A 20,570-nucleotide genomic window follows, 5' to 3' on the forward strand; every position below is an offset into this window, starting at 1 on the left:
CACACTTGGAGGACACATTTACCACTGCAAGCCTCCCAAGTTTCAGTACTTTTGCAAGCACACATAAACAATATAAATAGGTGAAAGAGTAACAAAGTGTGTGTTTTTTGATGTTATTAAAATACTTTTTGAAGAAGGCTCGGGTTTCTGGCTTTGCACACACACACACATGCAGAGGTCAGAAAAAATAACGAGAGAATCAAAGTGGTGAACTGACACAATAGGACTTTTTTTTTTGACTAAGAATCAAAGAGATGCAATGGCTTTTTTTTATTTTGGAGGAGGGGGGCAACTTAGGCTGCTGGTGCAGAACAGAAGCAGAAGCCAGAAGATAGGGCTCAGGAAATTCTCCGTGTGAGAACTCAAGCGAGTCAGGCAATTCTCTAAACCTAACCTACACTTGGGAGACTTAAAGAAAAAAAGCCCTAAAATGTATTTTATGTACTTAAACACTAAACACATAAAAGCTGTTAAGCTCATAGCCCCCATCCCCAAATGACCACTCATCCATTCCTCTGTAGTGAAATTACTAGTAAAATAGTAGTTAAAAAGCCCTATACAGTATTATATCCATAACTTCTGAGGGAAAAAAATCAGATCCTGAATCAACTATATAAGCAGCAGTAGGATGTAGGCTTGTGTATTTCGGCTGATCCTCAAACTGTGCACCCACCAACCTGCACTTTCCAACTCCCAGTCCCACTGAATAAAGAATCAGGAAAATCAAGGAAAATCAAAAAGATTCAATGCTAGGGAAAGGCCAAGCCAAGACAAAAGCTAAAGCTGAGAGTGAGCGGTAGCAAAGCAATCAGACTGAAGCACTTCTCTCTAGAGCAGTGGTTCTCAACCTGTGGGTCCCCAGATGTTTTGGCCTTCACCTCCCAGAAATCCTAACGGCTGGTATACTGGATGGGTTTTTGGGAGTTGTAGGCCAAAACCCCTGGGGACCCACAGGTTGAGACCCACTGCTTGAGAGCCAGGACGTAACTGAGCAATGGAGGAGATGTTTGCCCCATTAAATAGATCCAGCTTGTGTAAGACACATCATGGCTTTCTTCTATTCGGATTGGCCTAGCAGGCAGGGTTCACACAGGGGAACCCATTGCGAGCACACAGAATCCTCTCCACATGCTGCGTGCTTCTGATTAGAGCAGAAGGAGCCACAACCGGCAGCCACATTTGATGAGAAAACCATGGCGGTGGAGCCCTTGCCATTATGAACATCCAAAGAAGCCAAACAAGCCAAATAAGCTAAAGGAAAACAACCAAGACAATTTCGTGCGCAAGTCTAGTAGAAAGCTCAAACTTTTGTTTCTATCTAACAGCATAAAAAAGAAAGGTAATGCATCTGGATTTGAAAGCTGCAAAGAAACATGCATCATACTATAAAAAAACCCCTGTGTCTTATTTTCTTGTTATGTTTTTTTTTCCTGTTAACTCCTGTTAAATGAAAATCAGATAATGATTAACTCCTGGGTGTACAACTCCTGAGTCAAACAGAAAATCATTCTTGAAAACCGGATGATATGGCAGTGTGTACTCAGATAACTCAGTTCAAAGCATATATTGTGGATTGTCTACCTTGATATTCTGGCTTAAATGGCTGTGTGGAAGGGCCGTAGAATATTTTTTTTAATGCTGCTTGATTGAAGAAAGAGCAACCTTGGAGTTCAGAATGCTCCTTGATTATAGGTGAACTATAAATCCCAGTAACTACCACTCCCAAATGACAAAATCATAATTTTTGAGTGATGGTCACTCCTTGTGTAGTGAGATGTTTTGTTGTCAAATTTGGTGTGATTTCGTTCATTGGTTCTTTTGTTTTTAAGGCACTCATTATGCACAGAGCATTTATAGACAGACAGACAGACAGACAGACAGACAGACAGATAGATAGATAGACACACACCACACCACTCTAAACACCTTTGCACCACCACACTACTCTAAACACCTTCGCAGAAGCATACACGAAGCTTGGTCTCTCACTGAACATCGAGAAAACCAAAGTGCTGTTCTAGCAGTCACCAACCATCCCCTCCCCAATGCCAGAGATACAACTTAATGGTGTAACATTAGAAATGTTGACCATTTCCGCTACCTTGGCAGCCACCTCTCCACCAAAGTCAACATCGACACCGAAATACAACACCGCCTGAGCTCTGCGAGTGCAGCATTTTCCTGAATGAAGCAGAGAGTGTTTGAGGACCGGGATATCCGTAGGGATACCAAGGTGCTTGTCTATAAAGCTATTGTCCTCCCAACCCTGCTCTATGCCTTTGAAACGTGGACTGTCTACAGACGTCACATGCAACTCCTGGAACGATTTCATCAGTGCTACCTCCGGAAAATCCTGCAAATGTCTTGGGAAGACAAGCGGACAAATGTCAGTGTGCTGGAAGAAGCAAAGACCACCAGCACTGAAGCGATGGTCGTCTGCCATCAACTCCGCCGGACCTGCCACGTTGTCTGGATGCCTGACCACCGTCTCCCAAAGCAGTTGCTCTACTCTGAGCTTAAGAACGGAAAATGTTGGTAGACAGGAAAAGAGATTTAAAGATGGCCTCAAAGCCAACCTTAAAAACTCTGGCATAGACACTGAACTGGGAAGCCCTGGCCCTTGAGCGGTCCAGCTGGAGGTCAGCTGTGACCAGCAGTGCTGCAGAATTCGAGGAGGCACGAGTGGAGGGTGAAAGAGAGAAACGTGCCAGGAGGAAGGCATGTCAAGCCAACCCTGACCGGGACCACCTTCCACCTGGAAACCAATGCCTTCACTGTGGGAGAAGATGCGGGTCAAGAATAGGGCTCCACAGCCACCTACAAACCCACAAAAATAGTCATCAAGGAAGACCATCTTACTCATCCAACGAGGGATCGCCTAAGTAAGTAAGTAAGATACCCCTCATTTTTGAGATAAGGGGATAAGGATTTCACCTGAGGGTCTGGAGGTTATGAAAACAAGTTAACTCTCTAAGCTTTCAGAGAGCTCTCAACTGATTGCCTTTTTTTCTAATTCCAGATATTATTGATATTAGGCCTGTTTGATCAAGAAAAAATTTGTTTCTAAAATCGATTTGTAATTGGGGTGTTTTTTTGTTTCGATATTTAAATTATTTACAAAACTTTCCAAAAAAATGTTTTGTTATTTACGAAATTTCGTAAATATTTACAAAACATTTTGTAAGTGTGAATGTTGCAGTAATGGTCACCTTGATTAGCATTGAATGGCTTTCATTTCTCCCACCCTGGACATTCCATAGATAACTCCATTTGCCTAGTAGTTTCCAACAGACCTCTGAGGATGCCTGCCATAGATGTGGGCAAAATGTCAGGAGAGAATGCTTCTGGAACATGGTCATCCAATCGGCTCCGGCTCCTGCGCCCTCCTCCTCCTCCTCCTCCTCCCAGCTGTGTTGCAGGAAGTGCCAGGAGGAGGAGGGCGCAGGAGCCGGAGCCGATTGGATGGCGCGCGCGGCTCCGGCTCCTGCGCCCTCCTCCTCCTCCTCCTGGCACTTCCTGCAACACAGCTGGGAGGAGGAGGAGGAGGAGGAGGGCGCAGGAGCCGGAGCCGCGCGCGCCATCCAATCGGCTCCGGCTCCTGCGCCCTCCTCCTCCTCCTCCTCCTCCCAGCTGTGTTGCAGGAAGTGTCAGGAGGAGGAGGAGGAGGGCGCAGGAGCCGGAGCCCATTGGATGGCGCGCGCGGCTCCGGCTCCTGCGCCCTCCTCCTCCTGGCACTTCCTGCAACACAGCTGGGAGGAGGAGGAGGAGGAGGAGGGCGCAGGAGCCGGAGCCGCGCGCGCCATCCAATCGGCTCCGGCTCCTGCGCCCTCCTCCTCCTCCTCCTCCTCCCAGCTGTGTTGCAGGAAGTGTCAGGAGGAGGAGGAGGAGGGCGCAGGAGCCGGAGCCCATTGGATGGTGCGCGCGGCTCCGGCTCCTGCGCCCTCCTCCTCCTCCTCCTGGCACTTCCTGCAACACAGCTGGGAGGAGGAGGAGGAGGAGGAGGGCGCCGGAGCCGGAGCCGATTGGCGGAGGCCGGTTGTAAGGGTGAGCGCGTGCGGGCCGGGCGCCCAACAGGCAGGGGCGGTGCTTGGCTCACTGGGTGTGCGCTCGCGCCGCCCCTTCGCCCCGCCCGCCCCATTTACTGCTGGGGTGCTTGGGAGCGCCGGATTGGCTCCCAGGCACCAGCAGCACTCAGCAGCCTCCATCCCATTAACGACACGAGCTGAAGCTCGTAAAATATATGGGGCTGCTGTTTCGATATTTTTAAACCCTTCCGGGTTTAAAAAAGTGTTTTGATATCGCGTCGGATATGGTAAAAATAACGATTTAATTACGAAATAACGAATTAACGAACGAAAACGGACAGGCCTAATTGATATGTATTAGATGCAGATGAAAGCTGTAGGAAAAACAACTAGTCTATCACTGCTATGTAGATGTGGACTTTGCCTCTGCAGTGCCTGCTGTGCTTTGTGGGGTTCCTTTCCTCTTTTTCCATTTGTCTCTAGGATGCGCTAGAACAGGAAGATATTATAACCTTGCTCTAATGTATAATCAGTATAAACATTTGTTTGCCAGTGATTAATTGTTGTTTCCCTAAAGGGACAGAAAGCCAAATGTTTTTTCTGCACTAATATATTCTTCACTTAGTTGGCATACTTCTTGCTAACTCTGTGGAATACCTAAAGAATCAAGGATACTACTACATTAATTTCTGCTCCTGTCATTATACATGGAATCAAATAAATTATCTCTATAGACTTTTTCCATGATTTATTTATTTATTTCTCCCTCCCTCTTTATGCTTTTAGATGGGAACAGCAGTATTTTGGCTTTCCAGATGAAAAATTATTGCTCATTATCAACAGCCAAGTATACATCAGCATGTGCATAACTTAAAGCTGAATGGATAATTGCTTCAGCTTGCTTTTACAGCCTGATAATGCCATTTGCACAATTGCAAATGGTTTGAACACAGAATAGACATCATTACCAAGAGATTAGGGGTGTGAATCTTCTTTGAAATATGCTTCACTCAATGAAGTGACCCTCCCATGAGTTAAAATGAGGTGATAAAATCATGTGGTGTCATTAATGGATGCATAATGCCAGACATAGAGGTCTGGCCTATGGAGAGAAATTACCAAGACACTGCTCTAAGGACATTCCTTCCAGTGAGATGTACTATAGTGACTGTGTCCAAAAATAATTTAAAATTTGCAAAATCATATTATTGGTTGGTACCTGGAGCCAGGGATGGACCCAGGTAATTTTCACGTGTAAGCAAACAGAATTTTGGCACCCCCCCCCCCAACCAAACCAATCATTGAAAATTATATATATATATATATATATTAGGGCTGGGCGGTTTCGTTTCGTTAATTCGTAATTCATTAATAATTCGTTAATTTTTTCAATTACAAAACGATAACGAACCATTCTGGAGCAATTTTAAAAAAACGAATTTTTAAACACGTTTTGTAAATGCTTCGTATTTCGTTATTGTATTCATTTCGTTATTGTTCTGAGGTCGTTTCGTTATTATTTCCGCATGTCTGGGGCAAGTTTTTTGTTTAATTAGTGAAAAAAAATTATAATATCACACCAACAGTCAACAACAGAGGGAGAGGGAAGCTTCAGAAGTTTTTGGAGGGTTTTTAGCGTATTTCGTGGTCGCGTCCGCCATTAACGAATCGATTCGTTATTGTTTCGGAAATCGATTCGTTAATGTTTTGTAATTTTTTTCACATTTACGAAATTTCGTAAATATCGAACTTTTTAAAAGGAAAATTTTGTAATTATTTTAAATAACGAAACGCAAAACCCCCCAAAAAACGAATCGATTTTAGAAACAAATTTTTCCGTTGTTACCCAGGCCTAATATATATATATGGGGCATGGGCAAATATTGGCCCTCCAGGTATTTGGACTTCCTACTGGTTGTTTGGAATTGTGGGAGTTGAAGTCCAAAACACATGGAGGACCGAATGAAGTGACCCCCTCCTCTGCTCCGCGCTCTTTCCTCATCAGGCTGGGCGCCAGGCTTGGGAGCCCAGACTGATGAGGAAGGGACCCTTTGAGGCACTGAGCAGCAGAGGGGGCGAGGAGGAGGCCATTGCCAAAGAGGGTCTCGGCAGCAGTGGCTTCCCCCTTGCCCCTCCGCTGCTCTGTGCTCCTTCCTTGCCAGGCTGGCCACCAGGCTTGGAAGCCCAGCCTGGTGAGGAGGGGACCCTTTGAGGCACTGAGCAGCAGAGGGGGCGAGGAGGAGGCCACTGCCAAAGAGGGCCTCAGTGGCGGCGGCTTCCCCCTCACCCCTCTGCTGCTCTGTGCTCCTTCCTGGCAGGCTGGGTGCCCGGCTTGCCACCAGCCTGGCGAGGAAGAAGCACAGAGCAGCAGAGGGGTGAAGGGGAAGCTGCTGCCTCCGCTGAGGCCCTCTTTGGCAGTGCCCTCCTCCTTGCCGCCACCTCCTCCAAGGGCCTAACCAGCCCCCTCCTTCCACACTGCCTCCTCTGCCTCCTTGGGGCGGCAGTTCCTCACCTTCACCTCAAAAGGAGGAAGCGCTGCCACTGCCACTGGGTGACTATGGGGAATACCATTGCTTTAAGTATGCAGATCTTCATTGCCAGTGTGCAATGCCAGCATACATATAATCAAATCAATCACAATAACTAAGCACTGACATATGAATATAAATTAAAATCATTAAAACCATTAAACATAGACATATACAGCATGTAAACACTGATACAAAGCATAAAAAAGCATCCTAATATGAATATTAAAATCACATGATCTAAAAATTGTCCACCGTGACTATTCCGATAGCCAGAGTATGTATTTCCTGATTATTCTTTGCATTGCATTACTGGCAAAAACCTGGTCCCACAACCACATCTTTGTTTTCTTTCTGAAGGCCAGGAAAGGGGGGGGGGGTGATGATCTAATCTCACTGAGGAGAGAGTTTCAGAGCCAAGGAGCCACCACTGAAAAAGGCTCTGTCTCTTGTCCCCACCAACCGCACTTGTGAAGCAGGTGGGACTAATAGCTGGGTCTCCCCAGAAGATCTTAACCTCCAAGATGGTTCATAGAGGGAGATACAGACAGGTAAGCTGGGCTAGAACCACTTAAGGATTTATTGGCTAAAACCAGCACTTTGAATTGTGCTTGGTAGCAAACTGGCATCCCACGGAGCGAAGCATCGCCTCTCAGTTTCCTCCCATTGTCCTGAAAGCAACATGGGAAACCTTCTGTGTTGCTCTCCCCTTTCCTGATGGAGCCTGGCTGGAAGTGTACAAGTGTTGTGTAATGGGCTCTATCCTGAAAGTGGAGGGCAAGCAGCATACGATGGGGAAAATAGCCTGTCTGATGAGGTCATATGTCATCTGCAGTGCAAGTCGGACTGAGTGGTCTTTGTGATTTCCTCCATGACTCTGTGATCTCAATTAATGAAACATGTGTTGTTGTTTTATGTCCTCAAGCTGATTCTGTCTTACTGTGACCTCTTTTACAGGCTTTTCTTGTCATGGTCACCTCTGCTGGTGTCAGTATAAGGCACCTGTTTGACCAGAAAGAAGAAGCTGATCAATCTTCCCCTTCTTGCAGGTAGCAAGTACCCTATTCAGTAAGGTACTTTGAAATCCATGGGTCACCATAAGTAGACAGACAATTTGAAGGCAGGTGTGCATTCACGCACAAACATACATCCTGGGCTTTCTATCACATTACTTTTAAAGTAGCTCCAAGTATTAAAGTCCACTCAGCTAAAACAAAGGTTTACTGTGTCAGCTGCCAGATTTTTCTGTGCCATTTCGTTTAGCAAAATATCATCAAAATAAAAGATTTGCAGGCTCTTTTGCCAGATTGAATTAGCTTTAGTCCCTGAATAAAGTCAAAGCTAATCAGCATGTCAATAGCATTTTTTCACCCTTTTAATTGGTGAGGATCTGGAATCAATGACATTTTCGTCTTCCAATAAAATGATCATGCTGTTCCATGTGATTAAAACATTCAATAAGATTTGTCTGCAGCTATTAACACAGGAAAAGGGATTTCTAAGCAACTAATTTGACATCCTGATTACTTAGGCCTTCTTCAGTTTTGTAGACAAAAATGTAAATACCATCTTGCCTACGCAACAACAAAAATAGAAAACAAATACATAAGTAAATAAACAAAAATGATAAACTCAACATGCATTAGGTAATTTTTTTTAAATAGTCTTTATTAAGGGTTTTTCTTTACATGTCATAAGAAAGTAGAAAATGGGGAAGAAAAACAAAAGAGAGAAAGGTAAAAGGGGAGTTGGGGGGGAGGGAGGGAAGATGGGGAAGGTAAAGAAGACGGAGAGAGAGAGGAGTGAAAAAGAAAAGAGGGATAACGAGTGAAAGGAAAGAGAAAAAGAAAAAATAAAGTTAAAAGCAGTTAAAAAAATTGGAGACAGATGTTGTATGTCTCTCTCGTTGACTTCCTTCATATCTTCCAAGTGGTTTTTCCTTTTCCTTCTTCCGTCCCTGATTTCATCTCTGTTTTCTCTTCTACTTATTCTTCTGTGTTATTATTTATTTGGTCGATGTAATCTGTCACCTTAGTCCAATCAGTTTCTTTAATTGGGTTTCCTTTATTCTTGGACATCAGATATGATAATCTGTCCATGTTTCTGATGTCTAATATTTTTTCTAACCAGTCCTTCGTTTCTGGGATTTCTTCTTTTTTCCAAAGTTTCGCATAACACATTCTGGCAGCTGTGTTCAATAAGAAGAGGAGTTTCTCTGAATTTCTTTCCATTTTTTTCTTCAAGTATTCCTAGCAGAAATACTTCTGGTCTGAATGGCAATTTCGTGTTTAAGATTTCTTGTGTTATTTTATAGATTTTTTTCCAATATATTTTTGCTTTTGGACAAGTCCACCACATGTGGAAATAGGAGCCCTCCATCTTCCCACATTTCCAGCATTTGATGTTTATATTTTTATACGAATTGTTTAATTTTTTAGGGGTCATATACCATCTATGTGCTATCTTCAGCTAGTTTTCTCTTAGGTCTATTGCATATGTGTATTTAATCTTCGTTCTCCAGATTTTTTCCCATTCTTCTTTTTTAATTGTTCTTCCCAAATTAGGTAAGATTTTAAAGCTCATCTACTTTATCACTCAGGGATGTTAAAATGTTTTAGGAGGCTGCCAGTGGCTCCACTGGCTGCCAGTTTGCTACCAGGCACAATTCAGCCTATAAAGCCCTAAATGGTTCTGGCCCAACTTACATGTCCGAAAGCATCTCCCTTTATGAACCCTTATGAACCATCTAGGACCTTAAGATCATCTGATTTGCTATTAGAGGAGATGATCTTAATGAAGTAAGATGGGATGGCTCAGAACTATAACAATTCCACACACTGGGAAAATCCCTGTGGGTTCAACCATTCTTTCTACAGGGGAAAGCAACATTTGGGGATTCTAACTCAGACGCCTGTTCTATCTGTCAGGAGTATTGTGAGAGTGAAAAGAGTTCCTACTTTCCATAGCTCTGGGAGACCAATTTTCATGTTCTGTTTTCTACACTGTGGAAGGAACATGTAAGCAGAAATGTGCACACGCAGGTAGATAATGTTTTTGCTAGTTTTAGCAAACTCTACCAAAATCTCCCCCTTCCACTTTTCTGCAAATTTTATCTCCTGAAGGAATGAAATATTTTTAAAATAAATAATACATTGGAAGTTGTGTGCTTTTGCAAAATTAATAAAACAATAATTAAAATTAATGCCCAGTATTCTACATCAGCCACTTACTTAATGTAATTAAGTATAACCATAAAGGTAGCTAACTAATTTAGGGGACTTGCACCTGTAATTGTAACTAATGACCTCTGAAATGTATCTTTCTAACTTCTAATAATGACCACTGTAGCATTTTTATATCCTAGTTCATCCCAGTGTGCATGAAGAAAGCAACTCAGTAGGAACCCGTTTTTAAAAACGCATTGCTGTAATTGATGAGTCATTCATTTCTCATTAAAAATTGCATTATTTGGAACAAACTTTGCATACAAATATGATAAACTGAACCAAAAGGCATACCTCCACATAACTTGTATTGATCTACAAAACAGTAGATCCAAAACAGAAATACTGCTTCCAGTAATTGACCCAGTGGTTCTCAACCTGTGGGTGCTCAGATGTTTTGGCCTTCAACTCCCAGAAATCCTAACACCTGGCAAACTGGCTGGGATTTCTGGGAGTTGTAGGCCAAAACACCTGGGCACCCACAGGTTGAGAACCACTGCATTAACCCATCACAAGAAGAACCAGCCACAGGCAGGCCCGTAGCCAGGATTTCGTTTCCGGGGGGGGGGGGGGGCTAATATTTTTCAGGGGGGGTTGGGGGGCTGAGTTTCGGGGGGGGGGCTGAGTCTGAGTGAAAGAGGGTCTAGCCTAGCAAACCTTTTGTATCATTACCCCAATACCCCCATGCGTATGGGATATATTGAGTATGGTGATCAGATCATGATATGAATAAACATAACAGTTTAAATAATGCACCAGTAAGGCCTTTTTGCGAACCACCATGAGAATTTCAGGGGGGGGGGGAGCTGAAGCCCCTCAAGCCCCCCCTCCCCCCCCCCCCCCCCCCGGCTACATGCCTGGACACAGGTTATACTGAAACTTTGACGTTTGCAAGAGTAGCCATACAACTGGAAGAAGGCAGGGAGATTGTCGCAACGTTCAAAAATTTCCTATCTAAGTTACCACTAGCCTCTAGTTGAATGCCTGGTCCCAAAGCCACGTCTTCAGTTGTCTTCTAAAGGACAGGATGGAGGTGGCCAACCTGATGGCCTTTGGGAGGGAGTTCCACATGTTGGGGGCCACTGCCGAGAAGGCCCTGTCTCTCATCCCCACCAACCGTGTTTGCGAAAGTGGTGGGATCAAGAGTAGGGCCTCTCCTGACTATCTTAAGTTTCGTGATGGTTCATAGCAGGAGATACGTTCGGACAGGTAATGATATCATTATTGGTGCCACAAAGTGCAGCGCTGCCCCAGAGCTTTGGGGGCAGTGCTGAAGCATTTGGCTATTGTGGGGCAAACTTGTGGTTTATAGCCCTGGAGTCAAGAAGGGTCTGTGTGTCATGTCAACATTGCAAAGCCCATGATCATAGAATCATAGAATCATAGAATTATAGAGTTGGAAGAGACCTCATGGGCCATCCAAACCTCTGCCAAGAAGCAGGAATATTGCATTCAAAACACCATCCAGCCTCTGTTTGAAAGCTCTGTTTGAACTGCCCTGAATTATGTGGCCCTACAGTTATGCCCTTATTTGTATGACACATATTTAAGTTTCTCATTCTCTCAGAAAATGTAAGTCCTCTCCAACAGAGTAATTGAATTGACAAGGCAGAAGTTGAAGATTTTTACTATGGTTACACCACACAGTGTCTAATAGAAAAACATGTAAGATTTACTTAAAATCACATTTTATTGATGCAGGAGGAGGGCTTGAATGGTCATGAAAACAAATAAGAAGTCAGGAAGTATGCAGGTGAGATATTTAAGTATGTAAAGACTGCTAACTTTAACCAACTTTTCATCCACTTTAATTCCCACAATCATTTGTGTGGATCATTTTGGTAGTTTCCAAACAACTTAATAGCTATGGCCAGATGTATAAACTAAAATCTAAAATGCATATGGTAAGCATCTCCACAATCCATTTGTATGTAGCTTTCTATTAGGGCTGGGTAACCACGGAAAAATTTGTTTCTAAACTCGATTCATTTCCAGGGGGTGCTAGTGTTTCCAAATTCTATTCTATTATTTACGAAATTTCGTTAATTTCGAATCAATTCGTTAATGGCGGACGCGATTGCGCAATATGCTAAAAAAACCTCCAAATGGGACAGGGAGAACTTCTGAAACTTCCCTCTCCCTCTGTTGTTGACTGTTGGTGTGATAATTTATTTTTTTATCACTAATAAAACAAACAACAACTATAAAACTTGCACCAGACATACAGAAATAATTACGAAACATTACGAAACAATTTCGAAACAATTTTGAACCAATTACGAAACAATTACGAAACAATATGAAATAAATTGGAAAAATTGTTTCGATTTTTAATTACTCCTCACACTATTCCTGCATGGCTCAATATCGGATCGTAAGCTAATTTAAATACGAATTAATAACGAATTACGAAATTAACGAACGAAACCGCCCAGCCCTACTTTCTACAATTTGAGTTGGCCAAATGTAATCAATGTTGAATAGAATTCTATGTGAAGTCAAACCAGAATCCTACAAGAAACCAGAATCCTACAAGATGTCCTTAACACGGGCTCAGATCTGGTGGCCAGTAGGTTAGGCTCCATTGTCAAAAGAAGTGGAATAAATTGTGTTTGAGATTTTGTGATTAGCATTTTCCCCTTTAAAAAGCACTCTTTGCTGACTGGTCGTTGCTGCCACTTCCAGTTTTTGTCCTTTCAGCATCTGGTAGCCTGGCTGCTAAATAATCAATATTTATTATTGAATAAGGGAACGGAGTTTACTAAACTGTCCTTAGAGAATTTTCCAAGCCTCTTTGTTAATGAAATTTTACTATGTTCTCCTTCAATGTACTTGATTACATTTACAGGGACAGAGGTTTCATGGAGTAGAAGAGCATCTGTACTCCACTAACTTGCATGTTAACTGAACAAAACAAATTCCCTTTAAGGCTCAAAGAAGCTGTTTTACTATTCTTAACCTTTTAAAACATCCCTGTTCTGCCCCCACACTATCTTAACTACTTGGAAGGTGAACTGACTGTGCGGGGAACAGATTTGAGACTATATAGTTAAATCAAACAAGAATTTAACCCTCTTTGCTTTTATCTGACTATGCAACCTCAGCCTAGAGCCATCAGCCTAGAGTCAAGTAGCATTTAATCTATATAAATAAAAATGTAATCTTCATTTGTTGGATTAACATAACTCAAAAACCACTGGACACCAAATTTGGACAGCATACACCTAACAATCCAATATATGTCCTTCACTCAAAAAAATGATTTTGTCATTTGGGAGTTGTAGTTGCTGGGATTTATAGTTCACCTACAATCAAAGAGCATTCTGAATTCCACCAATGATGAAATTGAACCAAAGGTCCCATAAACAACAGAAAACACTAGAAGGGTTTGGTGGGCATTGACTTTGAGCTTGGGAGTTGTAGTTCACCTACATCCAGAGAGCACTGTGGCTTCAAACAATGATGGGTCTGGACCAAACTTGGCACAAATATTCCGTATGTCCAAATATGAACACAGATGGAGTTTGGGAGAAATAGATCTTGACATTTGGGAGTTGTGGTTACTGGGCATTGACTTTGAGCTTGGGAGTTGTAGTTCACCTACATCCAGAGAGCACTGTGGATTCAAACAATGATGGATCTGGACCAAACTTGGCACAAAAATTCCATATGTCCAAATATGAACACAGATTGAGTTTGGGAGAAATAGATCTTGACATTTGGCAGTTGTGGTTACTGGGCATTGACTTTAAGCTTGGGAGTTGTAGTTCACCTACATCCAGAGAGCATTGTGGATTCAAACAATGATGGATCTGGACCAAACTTGGCACAAATATTCCATATGTCCAAATATGAACACAGATGGAGTTTGGGAGAAATAGATCTTGACATTTGGGAGTTGTGGTTACTGGGATTTATAGTTCACCTACAATCAAAGAACATTCTGAACCCCACAAACGACAGAATTGGGGCAAACTTCCCACACAGAACCCCTATGCATGACCAACAGAAAATACTTAAGGCCATCCAGTCCAACTCCCTTCACCAGGGCAAGAAAACACAATCAAAGAAATACTCTTTACCCACAAGCATAAAGAAATTACATATATTAGAAACCAATACTTTCTCATTACTAGGCCTGTGCGGTTTCATTCGTTAATTCGTTATTTCGTTATTAAATTGTTATTTTTACCATATCCGAAGCGATTTCAAAACACATTTTCAAACCCGGAAGGGTTTAAAAATATCGAAACAGCAGCCCCATATATTTTACGAGCTTCAGCTCGTGTCGTTAATGGGATGGAGGCTGCTGTGCTGAGTGCTGCTGGTGCCTGGGAGCCAATCCAGCGCTCCCAAGCACCCCAGCAGTGCACCGTGGCAGGAGCCGGAGCCGATTGGATGGCGCGCGCGCGCTCACCCTTACAACCGGCCTCCGCGCGCCATCCAATCGGCTCCGGCTCCTGCGCCCCCTCCTCCTCCTCCTCCTCCCAGCTGTGTTGCAGGAAGTGCTAGGAGGAGGAGGAGGAGGAGAAGGAGGGCGCAGGAGCCGGAGCCGGATGGCGCGCGGAGGCCAGTTGTAAGGGTGAGCGCGCGCGCGCCATCCAATCGGCTCCGGCTCCTGCGCCCTCCTCCTCCTCCTCCTCCTCCTCCTAGCACTTCCTGCAACACAGCTGGGAGGAGGAGGAGGAGGGCGCAGGAGCCGGAGCCGATTGGATGGCGCGCGCGCGCTCACCCTTACAACCGGCCTCCGCGCGCCATCCGGCTCCGGCTCCTGCGCCCTCCTCCTCCTCCTCCTCCTCCCAGCTGTGTTGCAGGAAGTGTCAGGAGGAGGAGGAGGAGGAGGAGGGCGCAGGAGCCGGAGCCGGATGGCGCGCGGAGGCCGGTTGTGTGAGTTTTCAGGGCTGTATGTATGACCATGTTCCAGAAGCATTCTCTCCTGACATTTTGCCCACATCTATGGCAGGCATCCTCAGAGGTCTGTTGGAAACTAGGCAAATGGAGTTATCTAATATCTATGGAATGTCCAGGGTGGGAGAAATGAAAGCCATTCAATGCTAATCAAGGTGACCATTACTGCAACATTCACACTTACAAAATGTTTTGTAAATATTAACGAAATTTCGTAAATAACAAAACATTTTTTTGGAAAGTTTTGTAAATATTTTAAATATCGAAACAAAAAAACACCCCAATTACAAATCGATTTTAGAAACAAATTTTTTCTTGATCAAACAGGCCTACTCATTACTTTATTTTCCAGATCATCAGACTGAGCCATAGCAACGTGTGGCAGGGGACGGCTAGTGATGCATATAAAATGGCAAGTACAGCTGCAAGAGATTATTTGCTAGAGATGCAGACAACACTTATATTACCAGTTTTTCTGATAATATTGTGTTGTGATGAAGTTACGATATGGAAAGCACAAATCTTCATCTTTGTTTCTTAGCTAGATAATGGACAATAGTCTGTATAGGGACACATGCATATATTTCAGCTTATATGCATGAAGGGTAACCTTTACACCTGAGTTTTAATTTTCCCTTTGTAACACTGTAGGCATAAAGGAGATGAATAAAATGGGGGGGGGGGGGACATACAAAGAAGGAAAGAAAAAGCTCCGAATCTATAATCTCTAAAAACTTCCAAATTATACTTATATTTACTAATTATGTGTGGCTTAAGATATTTGAAAAAAATCAAGCTTTGCTTGACAAGGTAAAGGCCTAAAGATAGATTTAATATTTTGCATAATGCAAACCAAATAGAAGGTTTTGGACTCCCAGATTTAAATTGTATTTCTTAGCTTGAAACAGTCTATAGAGGCGAAATAGGGAAACGAGGATGTCTTGACTAGGTTGGGACACTTTTTTACATATCCCACTATAATTTTTCAGTAGCCCAAGCTGTACAGAGCTGGCAATGCGCACTTAGCAAAGAAATATAATTTGATGTTGTGGGATTTGCAACATGGAGTGATGATCTTATTGACCTGCCTGGTGGGAGAAATAGACTATACAGATGCTTGTACCTTGTCTTTGGGAGGAGAGAAAAATAAGAGTTACCATCTTGGCACCTTTTGGTGAAGGAGATAGATCTGGGATTGTATCTTTGGGAGACTACTTGTCAAGTTAGCCAGAGGACTTTGACTTCACTTTAGTCATGCAACTTGAAGTGGTGGTTCTTCATAAAGTTCAAGTTCACTTTATTATGGTCAATGACCAACTCGAGTGGTGGTCCCTCTTCTTCTTCTTCTTCTTCTTCTTCTTCTTCTTCTTCTTCTTCCTCCTCCTCCTCCTCCTCTGCGAAGATGTGAACACATCGATGGACAGGGTATACGGATTTTATCTTTGAAGATCCCACCGCTATCACCAATTGCGAGGAGGTGCTTGTGTGTTGCTGAGGTTGGCAACGGCAGACCCTAATAATGGAGGTATTTTACCTCAGGCACTTTTTAATCCCACCGCTGCCACCAATTGTACAGATGTGGATGTTATGGAGGGAATTTACCTGAGGCCTCAGTTGTGTAGAAGAGTATATTATGAAGGAGGCCAATTATTATTTGTAAATTAAGGTAACTGCCACCAACGTGAGGTATTTGAGGTACCACCGATGAGATCTGGCTCTACAGACGCAGATTAGTTGAGATGAGACAGTTTTCAACAAAAGATAACAAGTTTACGAAGCTTATGGTTGCAGGCTGTTCAATAACTTATGGAACTTTGAATATCATGTCGTTTATAATACAGTCCACTCTTCCAGATAACACAGCTTGTGGCTAACTTTCACTGAGGTGAAGCTCTCTAATGAACAATGTTTCACTACTACAAATAGCCTTTCAATTTGATCTTCCCTCGATCAAATCTCTGATCTCTAGTCCTTCCTTAACTAGGGATCTTAACTAGACTTCCTTTAGTCTTCTTTGACTAAAGAATCTGGCCAGGTTTCTTTCTTCAGCCCTCCTAGACTGAAAAACACCAGCCGCTCACACACAAGCCTCTCCCTCTCAGGCCTTTCCAAGCCTCTCTCTGCTGCTTTTTAAAAAACGCACATAACTTTTCCTGCTTGGCTCCGCCCACTTCTCCCTCTCATGAGCTAGCCAGCCTCGTCTCCTTGGCAACGCTCACTGTGGATTCAAACCAGATGACTCCAGTTTTAGCTACTGTTACAAACACAAATACATACTCTAACAGTTAAACACAAACATAATAACAATGACTTCTGCACATCCTCCTTCTCCTCTTCCTCCTCTTCCTCCTCTTCCTCCTCCTCCTCCTCCTCTTCCTCCTCCTCCTCCTCCTCCTCTTCTTCTTCTTCTTCTTCTTCTTCTTCTTCTTCTTCTGTTTATTTATGCCTCACTTTTCCTCTCCACAAGGAGACTCAAAGTGGCTTACATTGAAATACAGTTTAAAATCCTGATCTGGCCACCACACTGAGAACTCAAATTTCTGAAATCTACTTTGAAAATGTAGTTGCCATTAAAACTTTGTTCCCCAACTGACATGGTCCTCAATTCATCCTCATTCTGGGAAGCTGTGCTCCATGTGAAATGCAGTCTCTACAAATTACATGATAAATCTCACAAGAGAGGCAATAACTTCTCTGTTGAAAATAGGGTCATTTGCAGATTGTTTGATAATGACACAATGGATCTGACTCATAATCACTTTCAATTTTACATTAATATATCAGACTTTTTTTTCTTTTGCTTGGTGGGCTATAGAAGCATTAAGAGAATATGAATGTGATTATGTCATATTTTTGAAGGAAAACTGAGGAAATCAAACCACTTGTGAGAGAGTGAGCACCACAGCACAGATCACCCCCAAAGGATTGATTACACACTGTAAACATTTTCAGACCTTTCTTTCTTTTAGTGATTTAGTGTTTGGTTTAGTGATTTAGTGTTTTTGTCCAGATGAAAAGGAAGAGCACAAACAGTTAAATATATAGACCACAGTGCCCCAAACCTGGTGGAAACGTCAGTCACCCATGTTCCAGTCATCGGCATAGATGCCTGGTTTAACAGATGCCTGATAAAGTCAATTTGGAGGAACATTATTAACATGGCAATATTGTAAAATCTGTGACTAAGTAGCAATCATTAATATAAAAACTTATGCTACGGTCCTATTGTTATAATTGTAATTCTCCTCCAGACCTATTATTTAATGTATTAAGCATCCGATGAATGTGAAGAAAGAGACCCATTTTCTGACAGCTGGGACATTTCAGATTTCAAATGGGAAGAATGGTATCAGGCCATTATAGAAAAAAATTGTAAAATTTAGCCTTCTTTTTCATCTCGAGTATACTGTGTTTAATGAACAGTCACATTTCTGCATATGTTACACCGTTAGTTGAAGAATGACATTGCTCAGTTAGATCTCTCTTGTACCTAGTGTGGCCGTCTAGGAACAGCTCTTAGGCTGGCTAAAAGGCTGAACTATGTTGCCACAGCAGGATACTATTTTGCATTCCCTAGAGGGACTTTTCTCAGAGCAAGAGATGTCAGCAGTTTTATGATTCTCTAGCAATAGCATTCAGTTGCCCTTTAGCACCATCTGCCTTCCCAGGTTCGGGACATTATAACCTGTTATGGCAGACTCCCAGCTGGAATAATCTCTAGTTCTATGAAGAAATTTTGGCAGCTGGTTCAAGGTGCCTTAACCCTAATGTTCTACCCCCATGCTATCTTAAATACTTGGAAGGTTAACTGGCTGCGCAGGGAACAGATCGGAGACTATATAGGGTAGGTAAAGGCAAAGGTAGTCCCCTGACATTAAGTCCAGTCATGTCTGACTCTGGGGTGTGGTGCTCATCTCCATTTCTAAGCCGAAGAGCCAGCGTTGTCCGTAGACACCTCCAAGGTCATGTGGCTGGCATGACTGCATGGAACACCGTTACCTTCCCGCCGGAGCGGTACCTATTGATCTACTCACATTTGCATGTTTTCAAACTGCTAGGTTGGCAGAAGCTAGGGCTGACAGCAGAAGCTCACTCCGCTCCCCGGAATCGAACCTGTGACCTTTCGATCAACAAGCTCAGCAGCTCAGTGCTTTAACTCACTGCGCCACCGGGGACTCCACAGACTATATAGTTGAATCAAAAAGAAATTTATTAACTGACAAGACTTTCTCTCCTCCTGAGTCTCACTACAAAGTCTTTATGAGAAGAGGTAAAGTCTTCGAGAAGTAGACACAGTTCTAGCAGAACTGAGACACTTGAATTTTTATTTCTTCTTATTGTCTCTTTCTTGAATTGTGTTCAACACTCTCTATGATGGTCTCAATATTTAACTCTGACTGGACTTGAATACAGCTCTGACGGAACATGAATACAGCTCCAACTGGACTTGAATACAGCTCCAGTGATATGTGCTATTTGTAGACTTTCTGGACTTCCTCTCTATTCATCTTACTCCATATACCGGGTCCTAGAGAAGTGCACTTGGAAAGGACCAGACGCAGGGCTTTTTCTATTTCTGCCCCAGCCTTGTGGAATTCTTTGCCACCCTACATGAGAGCCATGAGTGACTTAGGGCCTTTTACTCTCGCACTTAAGACCTGACTTTTTACTAGAGCATTCGATCTCTGTTAATTTTTAATTTTTGTATGTATGTATTTTATCTTTTATAATTTAGCTGTAAATCGCCTAGAGCATTCTCGGATGGAGGGTAATTAATAAGTTATTAAATGATGATGATGATGATGATGATGATGATCTTCCAGTCACAAAAAGAACCAGAAGTGCTTTGCCTGAGGCTCTGCCCCTGAGGGGATTCTTAAAAGGGCAGGACGATGGAGGGTTCAAATGCAAATTATCTCAACTGCCCACCCACCCCCCACCCCAGAAACTGTACATAAAATATTAATCCCTCTAACTAAATAGGGCTTAACTAGGAGTAAACAGTGAGCATCTTCATGAGGCATGCCACCTAAACTATTCTCATGTGATAGAAACATTGGCGTGATCTTGACTGTACTGCTCAAGGAACTTCAAGTGGTACTTTTTTGAAGACTTAACGGAATGAAATGTTGAAGAATATAATATCTGAACTGTGGTAAGATAATAATAGGCAATCCAAAAACACACCACATTGCTACTTAGTTATTTGTGAAGTAAGCATATCTTCACAATAATTGTTTTTAAAGTAATGTTCATAATTTGAGAACACCTATCTAGGGCCCAGAGAAAGTGCTGCAGCTTTTGAGGCTGGGGAAAAAATATCAATCAGAGTGAGAAATTTGTCTACAGGATGTTAAGCAGAGAATTAAAAAGCAAGAAAATGCTTTTGCTATTACATTTCCCCGGTTGGTGGGAAGGGGTGGGCTTGCAGGTTCTCCAGCTAGAACATCCTCATCAGATAGCTGTTCAGCCTTTTCGAAGACATGTAAAAAGACCCCACACTTCAACAGGCATCAGGTTCCATTTTCAGACTTCTCTTACTGTTGAAAAGTTTCTTCTAATTTTCAATTTAAATATATTTTGCAACCTTTGGTCCTCCATGTGTTTTGAATTTCATGTCTCGCAATTCCTAACAGCTGGCAAGATGCCTGGGTTTTCTTGGAGCTGAAGTCCCAAACACCTGGGGGAGCAAAGGCTGGGAACCACTGTTCTACAACCTAAAGATAATTAGGCCTGCTCTCTACTCTCTGTGAAAGACCTTAAGATTTTTCTCCTAATCAAGCTGAACATGCCTAACTCTGCCATACTTTCCTCGTCAGTTATGAATTCTTTACTTATTTTTTTATCTCACCTTCCTCCTGCTATAGGGACTCAAGACAGTTTAT

This window comes from Anolis sagrei, chromosome 8 (assembly GCF_037176765.1).
Source record: "Anolis sagrei isolate rAnoSag1 chromosome 8, rAnoSag1.mat, whole genome shotgun sequence".
NCBI classification, from domain to species: domain Eukaryota; kingdom Metazoa; phylum Chordata; class Lepidosauria; order Squamata; family Dactyloidae; genus Anolis; species Anolis sagrei.